The sequence below is a fragment of the Bos grunniens genome, chromosome 21, assembly GCF_055505025.1.
Source record: "Bos grunniens cultivar Pamir isolate PY7600 chromosome 21, Bosgru_T2T1.0, whole genome shotgun sequence".
Taxonomy (NCBI): Eukaryota; Metazoa; Chordata; class Mammalia; order Artiodactyla; family Bovidae; genus Bos; species Bos grunniens.
The window spans coordinates 37,949,679-37,962,078 of NC_141185.1; the positions used below are offsets into that span (position 1 = coordinate 37,949,679).

The following is a 12,400-nucleotide window of genomic DNA, read 5'->3' on the forward strand; positions in this document are numbered from 1 at the left end:
TTTGTTCATTTCTCAGATGAAGTGTGCTTCAGATTTTTTCTCCGTACTCCTTCTATTTAAGACTGTGTTTATATGGGTGCTATACCAATAAAGAGGTACTGAGAAGTGACTTTTTCCTACTGTATTTTCTAAAGTTTATGTGATGCCATGGTTTTAGATGTTATTTCATTCACAGGATTTGGTCTATGGTAAATATTTTGTAACATGATTTCTATGACAAATGTGTAAATTAAAAATTGAGTTTGTATAGATTCCCAATGCTGGATTTATAGTGTTTGGAATGTTATCTTCAGGGTCTTTTATGGTCAGTATTGTACTCAGATTAATCTTGGGATGTTATAGACCTAGTAATTTCAGACAAATCATCAAATTCTCAGTTTGGTCATATAGTTACTTTAGATTATTGACTATAATCCTATGATTATAGTTTCTTGATTTTTAAAAAAAATCAATATTTACTGAATTTTTTCTAAAATATGTGAAATATTCTTGGCTCCTTTTAAAATGAAAGATGTTAATTTTGTATAATTGTACTTAGAACAGTTTTTGTTTACATGGAACTCTTATGATTATACTGGCCCAGTTGAGTTTATTTGGATTTTCTTTACTCCCCTATCTCTTTCCCAGCATTTAGGAGAAGAATAATGCTTCTCATGCTGGCATCCCAAGGACTAGACCTGTATCTTGATTGGTTATTTTGTTGTCTTTATCCCACTTATGTCCCTGTCTCTACTCATTTAGCTTCCTTTCATAAGCACCCATTCTAAGGTAGTTAGCATGGGGTCGCACAGAGTCGGACACGACTGAAGTGACTTAGCATAGCATAGCATAGCATAGCATACATCTTTGGATATTTCTGTATCTTTAGAAAATACATAGTGTTTTCTGTGTATAAATTTATAATTTTTATAAATGACACTGGGCTATATATCTCATTTTATTGTTTTTTTCTGTTTTCTTCTTTTTTCAAAGTTTAAACTTTTTATATTGTTTTAAAAAAATTCAGCCTTTCATTTAAATGATCTATCCTTGTGTTGCATATAATTCTGATTCCTTACCTCTGATTGTTGTGCTCTATCATGTGCACACTCTTATCCATGTATACTATGTATTCATCTTACTTACACTCACCTATTGATGTTTATAGTTTATAAAATGTGTTGAAAGCATTCATGATATATTTGCTTTTTGATCCAACAATTTTATTTAAAATACTTTATCCTAAAAAAACTACCAAAGCTGTGCAAGAAGGTATATATTCAGGGATATTTGGTATATATGAGGATATAAAAGTGTGTACAAAGATATTTATGATATTATAAATTTAGAACAACAAAATTTAGAAACAACCTAAATATTCAAAGTAGAAAATTGAATATACTGTGGTCTGTATCTATAATAGGATGCTATGTGAAAATTAGGAATGCTTTACCAGATAATAATAGTAAATGATAAAGGCTGAGTATAAATTTTAGGTATAGTCTGATCCCAGTTGCTCATGCAGTTATTCAGCCATTCACTCACAAATAGTGACAGTCCAGATATTGTTTTAGAATGTAGAGGTAGAGTGCCGTGTGTGTGTGTGTGTGTGTGTGTGTGTGGCGGGGCGGGGTGGGGGCGGGGCGCGGGGGGTGGCGATGGGGCGGGCAGGGGTGTGTGTGTCACGAAACAGATTCTTTCTTTGCTGTCATAGAATTTGCAGTTTAGTCAGGAGAGACAGAACCATAAACAAAAAATTTGTCAGTTGGCTATAGTGCTTTGGAGAAAAATATAACAGGGTTAATGGTAAATAGGAAATACCAAGGAAAAAGAGAAGGAATTTTGCTACTTTATATAAGGTAAGTTAAGGAAGTCTCTGAAAAGTGACATTTTAAAAAAATTTTATTTGTTTTAGTTTTGGCTGTGCTCAGTCTTCATTGCTGCCTGGGCTTTTCATTATTTGCAGCAAGCAGGGGCCACTCTCTAGTTTCATTGCTCAGGCTTCTCATTGCGGTGGCTTCTCTTGCGGAGCCCAGGGACTCTAGTAGGCTTCAGTAGTTGAGGTGCTTAGGCTTAGTTCTCTGAAGTATGTGAGATCTTCCTGGACCTAGGATTGAACCCACGTTTCCTGCACTCGCAGGCGATTCTTTACCACTGAGCCACCAGGGAAGCCCCTCTGAAAAGTGGCATTTGAATAGAGACCTAAAGAAAGCTAAGGAGAGAGAAAGCAATGTTTTATCTGGGCCGGGGGGGTCAGGGGGGAAATGTTCTTGATGAAGGGAACTGCAGGTCCAAAGACTTCAGGCAGAGATATGTATGTGTTCCAGCAAGAGCTGGAGTCAGTAGCTGGAGTCAGCTGGTCAGTAGCTGAGTCAGATAAAGTGAAAGTGAAAGTCAGTCAGTTGTGTCCAACTCTTTGCAACCCCATGGACTATATAGTCCATGGAATTCTCCAGGCCAGAATACTGGAGTGGGTAGTCGTTCCCTTCTTCAGGGGATCTTCCCAACCCAGGTATTGAACCCAGGTCTCCCGCACTGCGGGCAGATTCTTTCCCAGCTGAGCCACAAGGGAAGCCCTGAGTCCGATAGACCAAGGGATACAGTGTGTAGGAAATAAGGTAAGAGAAGTAAAGATTGGGGATGAAAATGGAGGGCCATTAGAGTTATCTTATAGGTCATTATAAGCACTTTGGCCTTTATGATTCTAAGACGAGAAGTCATTGTAGGATTTTGAGCGGAGAAATGAAATTTGATTGACTTTTAAAATCATTTTGGCTGTTTTGTGTAGAATAGACTGGAGAGGAACAGTACTGGGAAAATGGAGTTAAGAGGCTATTGTAATAACCCGGACAACAGATGATAGTAGTTTGGACCAATGATGAGAAGAGGTTTGATTCTGGATTTGTAATGTACACCCACAAACACCTTTTTGAAAAAATAACTGTGTATGTGTTGATATACTAATATATATTTAATTATCTCTGATGGAGTTACTGATGACTTTTTCTTTATACACGTCTGTGCTTTTCAAATTTTCTGTAACTTTTATTTATTTATTTTTAATTTTATTTATATATATTTTTTATTGTGCTGGATCTTAGTTGCTGCGCAGACTTTTCTTTAGTTGCAGAGAGTGGGGCTACTCTCTCGTCGTGGTTTCCAGGCTTCTCATTGCGGTGGCTTCTCTTGCTGTGTAACGGGCTCTAGGCAAGTGGGCTTCAGTAGCTGTGGCTCCTGGGCTCTAGAGCATGGGCTTAGTTGTTCCACAGCATGTAGAATATTCCCAGATCGGAGATCAAACCTGTGTCTCCTGCATTGGCAGGCGGATTCTCGAAGAATCCAGGGGACAGAAGAGACTCGGGTTCAATCCCTGGGTCAGGGAGATCCCCTGGAGGAGGAACTGACAACCCACTCCAGTATTATTGCCTGGAGAATCCCATGAACAGAAGAGAGCCTGGTGGGCCCACAGGGTTGCAAAAAGTCGAACACAACTGAGCACACACATACACACACACCAGGGAAGCCCCACTATTACTTTTAAAATCAGAGAAAAAAAGTTTAAAGCTACTTTTGTTTTTATTGTGTTTTTTCCCTGATTACACACATTTAAAAGTATTACACACATTTAAAAATTTGAGTTGTATTTTTTTCCTTTTTGTGTTTGCCATTCCCTTCTGTCTGGTGATTCAGACAGTGAGCAGGCCCAGCCCTTAAATTAGAACCAGGATGTTAGTTAACTGACTAGTGAAATTGATTGAGGAAGGAAATTACAACTTTTTTCAAGCCTGGGCAGACTGTAGTCAGCATTTCCCCTGTCATCCTTGTTTTCCTTTGTGAAGTAAACTCTTAGAAGACTGCTTTATTACAGTTTTTATAAATTTGGTGTGGCCGGGGTACATTTTTACTTATATGTTCTGCTGTTTTTACATCATCACTGATGCAGAGTAACCCAGTGACAAAAAACTGCAGTGTCAATCAACAGGATGGTCACATCTAGGTCATCCTAGCTAATGAGTGTGAGTTGTGTTGCTGATTTCCTGAAAATTATTTGTACAAATCGTTAGAATGCACTGTGAGTTTTCTCCTCTGACTTATCTTTCTGATTTGCTTGATTATATCAAATATTAGAACATTTGAAAACCAATTTACTGTAAACTAGGTAAGAGTTGTACTGATCTAGAACATGCTGAATGGCAGAGAGAAAAAAAAGACTGGAATTCAGTCTTGGTTATAACTGAGTTTGTTTTTTTAACTGAAGTATAGTTGATTTACAGTGTTGTGTTAATTTCTGCTATATAGCAAAGTGATTCTGTTTACATATACATTCTCTTTTTATATTCTTTTCCATTATGCTTCCATTATGATTCCATGTGGTTCATCACAGGATATTGAATATAGTTCTCTTTGCTGTACAGTAGGCCCTTGTTGTTTATCTATTCTATATGTAATAGCTTACATCTGCTAGCCTTAACCTCTTACTCTATCCCTCACTCACCCACCTTCCCCTTGGCACCCCCCGGTCTGTTCTCTATGTCCATGAATCTGTTTCTGTTTCGTAGATGGGTTCATTCGTGTCATATTTTAGATTCCACGTATAAATAATATCATATGGTATGTGTCTTTCCCTTTCTGACTTCTCTTAGTATGACAGTCTCTAGTTGCATGGTTGAGTTCTTAAATGGTAAATCAATAAAACTCTTATTACCTGGAGGCATAACTTGAGTTTTGTATTGCAGGAAAATAGTAGCCCTTGCTTTGTTGCTTTTTTCTCCCTTGCTCTGATTGGCAATGTTTAGTCCTCTAAAATTACCTGGAAAATGGAGATTTTGGATTTTTGATCCGAGGAGCAAGTATCTATCCAGATGATGCAAGGAGCACGGTGGCCATGATAAAAGTCTATTTTGCTTTGTATTTTGGTTTGAAATCACTAGTAAATTGCAAATATGTAATGGCACTTGTTTTAAAAATTGCAAAATTACTTCATGGCCTGTTGGCTATACTTTAATAAAAAATAAGTATGTTTTTTTTTTCTTCTTTATAGAAAGAGAAATATCTTACATTTTAGATATGAAGAAATTTAATCTATGAACTACTGTTTTTGTAGTCTGGAAAACCATCTATACCTCCTAGATCTTTGTATATCTATTAAGCAACTTGATGGTAAATATTTTGCTATATCTGACTTTTTTTTTTTTGTCTAATGGGCATGTTGGTTTTTTGGTTAAGTTTTCCAATGACCTACAACTGGTATTCTTCTTGTTCCCTAAATGTTTAAGTGAGAATAATTCCTGTGCTTCAAAAACACCTATCTTGCCTAGTTTATGGTTTCTGAATTTCTTAATTACTTTTCTATGAATTTTGTGTGGTACTGTGGACAGAAAATAGTCTGCTATCATTCAGACCCTCATGAATCCCAGCTCTGCCACTGAATAGCTCTCAGAGCCTTAGTTTCCTCATCAGTAAAACTATAATATAGATTTATTGTCATATGTTGCTAGCTTTGTGCCTAGTGTGGTAATACGTAGCCAGTAAATATTATTTATTCTGTTTTCTTTATTTATGTTTTTAATTTGGCTCCTGTATTAACTAAAACCTTTGGTGGTTTTGTTACAACATTAGAAAGTTTTTGTACAGAATACTGTACAAAAGAATGTCAGTTACTAAATTTGGTCTGAATGATGTTAGATCTTTAACCCAGGTGTTGCTTTTTTTCATTCTTTTTAAAGATGTTTAATGTGCAGTTTTGTAGTATATTTAAAACATGTAATTGTGCCAGATACCCTGCAAGTTCTCTGTGCTAGAAACTTTTTAAACATTGTTTCTAATCCCCACAACTGTATAAGGTTTATACACTATTGTTTTCATTGAAGAGAAAGCTTAGGCTCATACTTGGAAAAGTTTTTAAAATGTGTTTGTAATAATGGGCCTATCATTATGGATTAAAATCCATATGGTTTATTGTAAACTGATCTTCTGTTATTGGAAAGTGAAACTTCCATTATTAAACTAGAGTCATTTCCACTGGACTGCAGGGTAGTAGTTGTCCAGAAGCTGTTAGTTGTGGTATTAAAATGTCCTTGAAGTCATTGTGAACTGTTGGAGGGCTCGCTTCTTCTCCCATAAAGAAAAGGAAAGAAAGAGAAGTCTCTCAGTTATGTCCAACTCTTTGCGACCCCATGGACTGTAGCCTACCAGGCTTCTCTGTCCATGGGATTTTCCAGGAAAGAGTACTGGAGTGGGTTGCCATTTCCTTCTTTTCCCATAACATGTTTATCAATTAATTCTTTTTTTAAGATTTTATTGAAATATAGTTGATTTACAAAGTTTAAATTTCTGCTCTACAATAAAGTAACTCAGTAATATACATATATATACACATATGTTCTTTTTTGTATTCTTTTCCAGTATGACTTATCATTGATACTGAATATACAGTAGGACTTTGTTGTTTATCCATCCTATATATAATAGTTTGCATCTGCTAATCAACTCCTAGTCCTTTCCTTCCCCACCTCGCTCCTCCTTGGCAACCACAAGTCTGTCCTCTGTATTTGAGAGTCTGTTTTTGTTGGTAGGTATGTTCATTTGTGTTGTATTTTAAATTCCACATGTAAGTGATATTACATGGTATTTGTCTTTCTTTTTTTTTTTTTTACTTGTAGTATGATAATCTCTAGTTGCATCTATGTTGCTGCAAATGGCATTATTTCATTATTTTTAATGGCTGAGTAATATTCCATTGTATATATGTACCACATCTTCTTTATCCATTTATCTATCAGTGGACATTTAAGTTTTTTCCATATCTTGGCTATTGTAAATAGTGCTACTATGGACATAGAGGTGCATGTATCTTTTCAAATTAGACTTTTCTCTGGATATATGTCCAGGAGTGGAATTGTTGGATCATATGGCAACTCTGCTTTTAGTTTTTTGCAGAATCTCTACACACTGGTTTCCAGAGTGGCTATACCAATTTACATTCCCACCAGCGGTGTTAGAGGGTTCCCTTTTCTCCATATCTTCTCTAGCATTTATTATTGGTAGACTTTTTAATGATGGCCATTCTGACTGGTGTGAGGTGGTACCCCATTGTTGTTTTGATTTGCATTTCTGTAATAATTAGTGACAGTGAGCATCTTTCCATGTGCCTAATGGCCATCTGTATGTCCTCTTTGGAGAAATGTCTACTTGGGGCTTCTGCCTATTTTTCAACTGGGTTGTTTGTTTGTTTTGGAGGGATTGTTATTGAATTATAGAAGCTGTTTGTATATTTTGGAAATTTAGCCCCTGTCTGCTACATCCTTTGCAGATATTTTCTCCTAGTCTGTAGGTTGTCTTTTCATTTTGTTTATGGTTTCCTTTGCTGTGCAAAAGCTTCCAAGTTTGATTAGGTCCCATTTGTTTATTTTTGCTTTTATTCCTGTTGCCTTGGCAGACCTAAGAAAATACTGGTTTTGCCTATGTTTTCATATAGGATTAACATATGGTCTCATATTTATGTCTTAAAGCATTTGGCTCTGTTTTTGTGTATGGTGTGAGGATGTGTCCCGGCTTCATTGGTTTACATGTGCCTGTTCAGCTTTCCCAGTTACACTTGCTAAAGAGATTGTCTTTGTCTTTGCCCCAGTGTATATGTCTCTTTTGTTGATGATTGATTGTTCATAGGTGTGTCAATTAATTCTTAAATCTTCAGAGTATAAATATCTTCTTAATTATTTTAACCTTTGACTTTTGTAGTAACATTATGTTTTTCCCACTTAAAACATATTCTTTTTAATGATTCCGATTATATCAAAAAGAATATCTAGTGTATTTTATTAAAGTTGGTATAGTGGTTTAGTTTTTCAGGATTAACATAAAACAATTCAATCATAATTGATATTTAATTTTTTCTTGTTAAATAGGAATATTTAATTATGGCCTTAGTGTATTTTGTAGTTTTTGACATAATGTTCCATTTATGTTTAAAACTGGTCAGTTGTTAAACATATTTGTATAAGTTATAAAAAGGAACTTGTTTAATGATTATCTGCCTCTTATTTACAAAGACTGTGAGTGTAAAAGAAATACAGACATACTTTGAATACATTAGAGCCAAGTTTGAGTTTTTATCTTATTGGCATAGGAATTTATAATGATTCATTGGGTTGTTTCTTTATTTAACTGACTGGTTTTAATTTAGATGTACCCTTTTCCCAATATTGATTTACTTAATTTAGAATAGTAATCTTATGAGTGCAGGGAATAGTTTAACATCCAAATACTTGATTTTATAGTTATTAAAAGATCATTAAGCTATTCACCATTGTGTTGATAATCATTTGGGAATACATTTTAGTAGAAAATCTTTGGTTCTTATTTCTAAAATTTGGTTGCTTATTTTTGGCCTTAATGATATTATTAATTTCTGTGGAAAACAGTGAGCCCTATCAGAAGTATTTGGATTTTTGTTGCATGTTTTGAAAGTTTACTTTAAGTGATAGTTGAATATCATTGTTATTGTAAAAGACATTCTTGGATGTAGTTTGTTGTTAAATACGTTTACTTGAGGTAAAGAATCGTAGCACCCACTGGGATTATTTTGCTTACTAAAAATTTTCTGAGAATTTTTAAAATATAGTGTACATAAAGTAGTTTATCTTCTGTCTACCTCTATCAAGAACTCATTTGTCACTGATAATTTTTTAAGTACATCCCAAATGACAAGCTACTTCCTAAACAGAATAATATCAAGAATATAGACTATGAATGATTCTATATTTTGGGGTAAATGAGATCAGTTCCAGAGCCATCTTACTGTCTTAGAGAGTTGTCTTTCTACCATTACTAGGCAATTGGACTGGGAGCCAAGAATGATTTTTTTCCTTCTAGAGTGCCACCAGAAAATTTCTATGATGAGGGAAATTCCCTGTTTTCAGACAATGCTGTCATCAGATGGAAAATACAAATTGAAATAAAGAGAGAAGGAGTCTCAAAACAAAGCTTTCTAGCCCTGTGTTTCATTTATACCAGGAGGAAATGTAGATTAATTTTCATTCTAATGAAGAGAGTATAACTTTGTTTCAAAATGGTTCTGGCATTTATGTTTTTATTGGAAATACTTTGTGTCCTTCCTTTTATTTCTCTTAATTTAAAAGTTCTGTGTTTACTCATCTGTTGGAAAGATTGTTAAGACCAAAAGTAAGACCCAGAATATTGTAGTTTTTTATCACAAGAGAATAGTTGAAAGTGTTTGTTATCAATATTTTAGAGTCCCTTTATCAAAGTTAATAGGCCACTAAAGATGAAGTTCATTATATCAGTCTCTAAAATCCAAAGATGAATCTGGGTGGGAGTAAGGCAGGGAAACAGGAGAAGGATGCTTAGATAGATGACTGAAATGGCTTAGCAGATGGGGAGATTTTAACTCTTATAGTCTGTGGAGAATATTTTGAGATCATATTTCTCTTAACATTTAGAACATTTAATAGACAAATTTCTAACTGTATAGTATTAGATTTCTAAACTGTAGAAGTTAGATGCAGTCTATGGTTATAGTTTATTTTGGAAAAATTACAGTTATCTCCAGTTCTCTGTCCTATTTATACTATTATCTTCTATTTGTACCTATTTTTAAATCTTAATCCATTCTTCATAATGACTTCAGCTTCAAGTAACTTAACATTTATGTTGATTATATTCATATCAAAGAATCTTGGTCACTAAAAGGGAGAGAGATTTTTAAAAAGCAGTGAGAAAGATGTAGTTGGATTTCCAGATCCCAATTAGAAAAATCATCTTTAACTTATAAGCCAAGAAAATTTCATCTGTATATTGTTGAAGGAAAATAGATCTAAAGACCTCACGAACATCTTTTTAAAATCACTTCCAAAATAGAAAGGTGGGATTTCCACTTGAGAACTTTAATTAGCCCAGAGAATGTAGAATTTACAAGGAGTTTAACTGCTTCTGGCTTTTCTGTGGCCCTGTCACTGCTCATTTATCCTCTCAATATAAAAGCGCATGACAACTCAGCTCCACCTGTTTGCTGAGGTTGCACTAACGTAAGGGTTTTCCGAATGTATTCTAGATGGGGTATTTTTACCTCTTTTTTTTTTTTTTTTCATATTCAGATTTTACTCTACATAGAACTTAGGAACTGAATTCAATTTAATATATCACTGCTCTGCACCAAATTGCCTTGTAAACTCTAATGGGACAAATATTTTGAGATTCTTCTACATGGATTATGGGTACAATATTAGAAATTATTTTTAGACAGTATGGAAAATGCACTGTGGATCAGTTTAATAATGCCTTTACTCAGCAAACATTTATTGAGCTCATATTCCATACCCAGGTACTAGGAGTATAGACATAAATAAGATGTGATTCCTGCCCTCGAGGAGGTCATTGTCGGCCTCTGAAGTCTTAAATTTTGACACAAAGAAATAAGAGACTCAACTAGCTCGTCTCCTGGATGTGAAAAATAATGAATGGCAGCGGCAAAGCACAAGTTGTTGGATGTTGCTGTTCTGTTTTATTTAGTCTAGAAAAACCTGGAAAATAAAATTCTAGTAAACAGTGGCGGGTTTTGCCATGATTATTAAATGTTTGGTAAACATTTCCCCAAGGCCTGCTATGTGCAAGCATCAATAGAAAATGTATGAGATAAAGTGTTTTATTCTAAATGAGGACAATGGAAGAGAAAGTTACATATACAAATAATTACAATATGGTAGGAGTGGACAGTTTATTACCAAATTTTTTATTTATTAAATAAAACTGATTTATTAAATCAGTTTATTACCAAATGATTTCTCTTGGTTGCGATGACAGTAGGGAATAAGGAGAGACTAAGATCAAGAGATCAGAAGTCACTACTGACTGAAGGAGGCAACCATTCTTACCTTGGAGAATCTTTCTAAAGCTGTTTCTTGTTTTTATATCATATGTCACCAATGTCAGTGACAATTACCAAGAGAAAAATCAAAATATATCATAAAACACAACAATATTTTTGTTACAAAGATGCATTTTGGTTATCATAATAAAACCTCATATTTTGGCCTTGCTTTGGAGTTGACCCTTTAAAGATGCTTTCTATTGGGAGCAACTTCCTATCTTGCAAATAAGAAAAATGAAGAAAGAAAGAATAAAGCACCATCTCTAGTGATATTGCTAAAAATGACAATCAGTTTGCTTGGCTCTAATTGGGTACATCTGTAAATTTGGTGTTAGCAGGCCCAGAATGTTAGGACAGATTGTCGCATGGAGTAGAACAGCTATTTGAGAGGATTTAATGATGGACCATATTAGAAAACAGAGGTCTACAGGAGGTACACATCTGATATTTTTATTTTATTTCTCAGCTAGCTGAAGTGCTTGGTTTTACCTTTTCTTATTCTTTAAAACATCTTAAGAAACAATGAAACTCTTCAAAGAACCTTTTATCTCTGTGCTGTAGGTCTGTTTATTAGCTGAAGTCTGTTCGTTGGAAGGACTGATGCTGAGGCTGAAACTCCAATACTTTGGCCACCTCATGCGAAGAGTTGACTCATTGGAAAAGACCCTGATGCTGGGAGGGATTGGGGGCAGGAGGAGAAGGGGATGACAGAGGATGAGATGGCTGGATAGCATCACTGACTCGATGCACATGAGTTTGGGTGAACTCTGGGAGTTAGTGATGGACAGGGAGGCCTGGCGTGCTGCGATTCATGGGGTCGCAAAGAGTCGGACATGACTGAGCAACTGAACTGAACTGATTAGCTGAAGTATTCTTTTCCTTTAGTATCATGAGCTGCTCCCAGATTCTAGGTATTCATCAAAGATTTCCTATTTGGCAGTGACAGCCAGTTTTGATTCCCTTTGCTTTCTTTAATTTAGAATCTTTCAAAGTTAGTTATTAATATTAACTCTTCAATTGTCAGAGATAATAGTTTTAGTTACTAAGTGTAAACTTAATTTTCCTATTTGAGATTTTCTTTTTTATACTCCTTTTGAAATTGAAGTGTTTTTAGAATGCTCAAAAGATTCAAAGTCTTGAGCTTTATACTCAAGTGGTACTTGGGTATACTTTTTTTGTTTGTTGTTAACTGTGTTTGGGGCAAACTATTGCTCACTTTGTGTGTGCTAAAATTTCACCTGTTATAGGCCAAGAATAATTTCTCACCTTTTCTCTAAGAAGAGTTTGAAAGGTAAGACTAATTTATTTGCAATGATAAAGTTCCATTACTATTAGGTCATTAGATCAGAGTGGCTATTAAATTTCAAAGCATTATCATAGTGATTATGATTACTGTTGCAGCTGGAGACAGTCTTCTCTAGAACGTATTAGGCTGTTAGTCTCAGTCTAGCACAAGGTTTGGCAAAGCTTTATTTTGAATTAAGATTTATAGTTTTGCCATTATTGAAGATTTTATAGAATATGGACTGCATT

The 12,400-nt window shown here is 34.9% G+C and overlaps 1 protein-coding gene across 27 annotated transcripts in view; it reads left to right on the forward strand.

The window, feature by feature from the left end:
* The window catches only part of PEAK1 (pseudopodium enriched atypical kinase 1), a 314,448-nt gene that overhangs the window by 91,579 nt on the left and 210,469 nt on the right, over positions 1-12,400 (forward strand). For 8 of the 27 annotated variants that reach the window (XM_086363942.1, XM_086363951.1, XM_086363957.1 and 5 more), the window contains one exon: positions 17-95. The exons of the other annotated variants lie outside the window; for them this stretch is intronic. The gene's annotated coding sequence lies outside the window, so the exon portion shown is untranslated. The remainder of the gene's footprint in view (positions 1-16; positions 96-12,400) is intronic. 27 annotated transcript variants of the gene reach the window in all.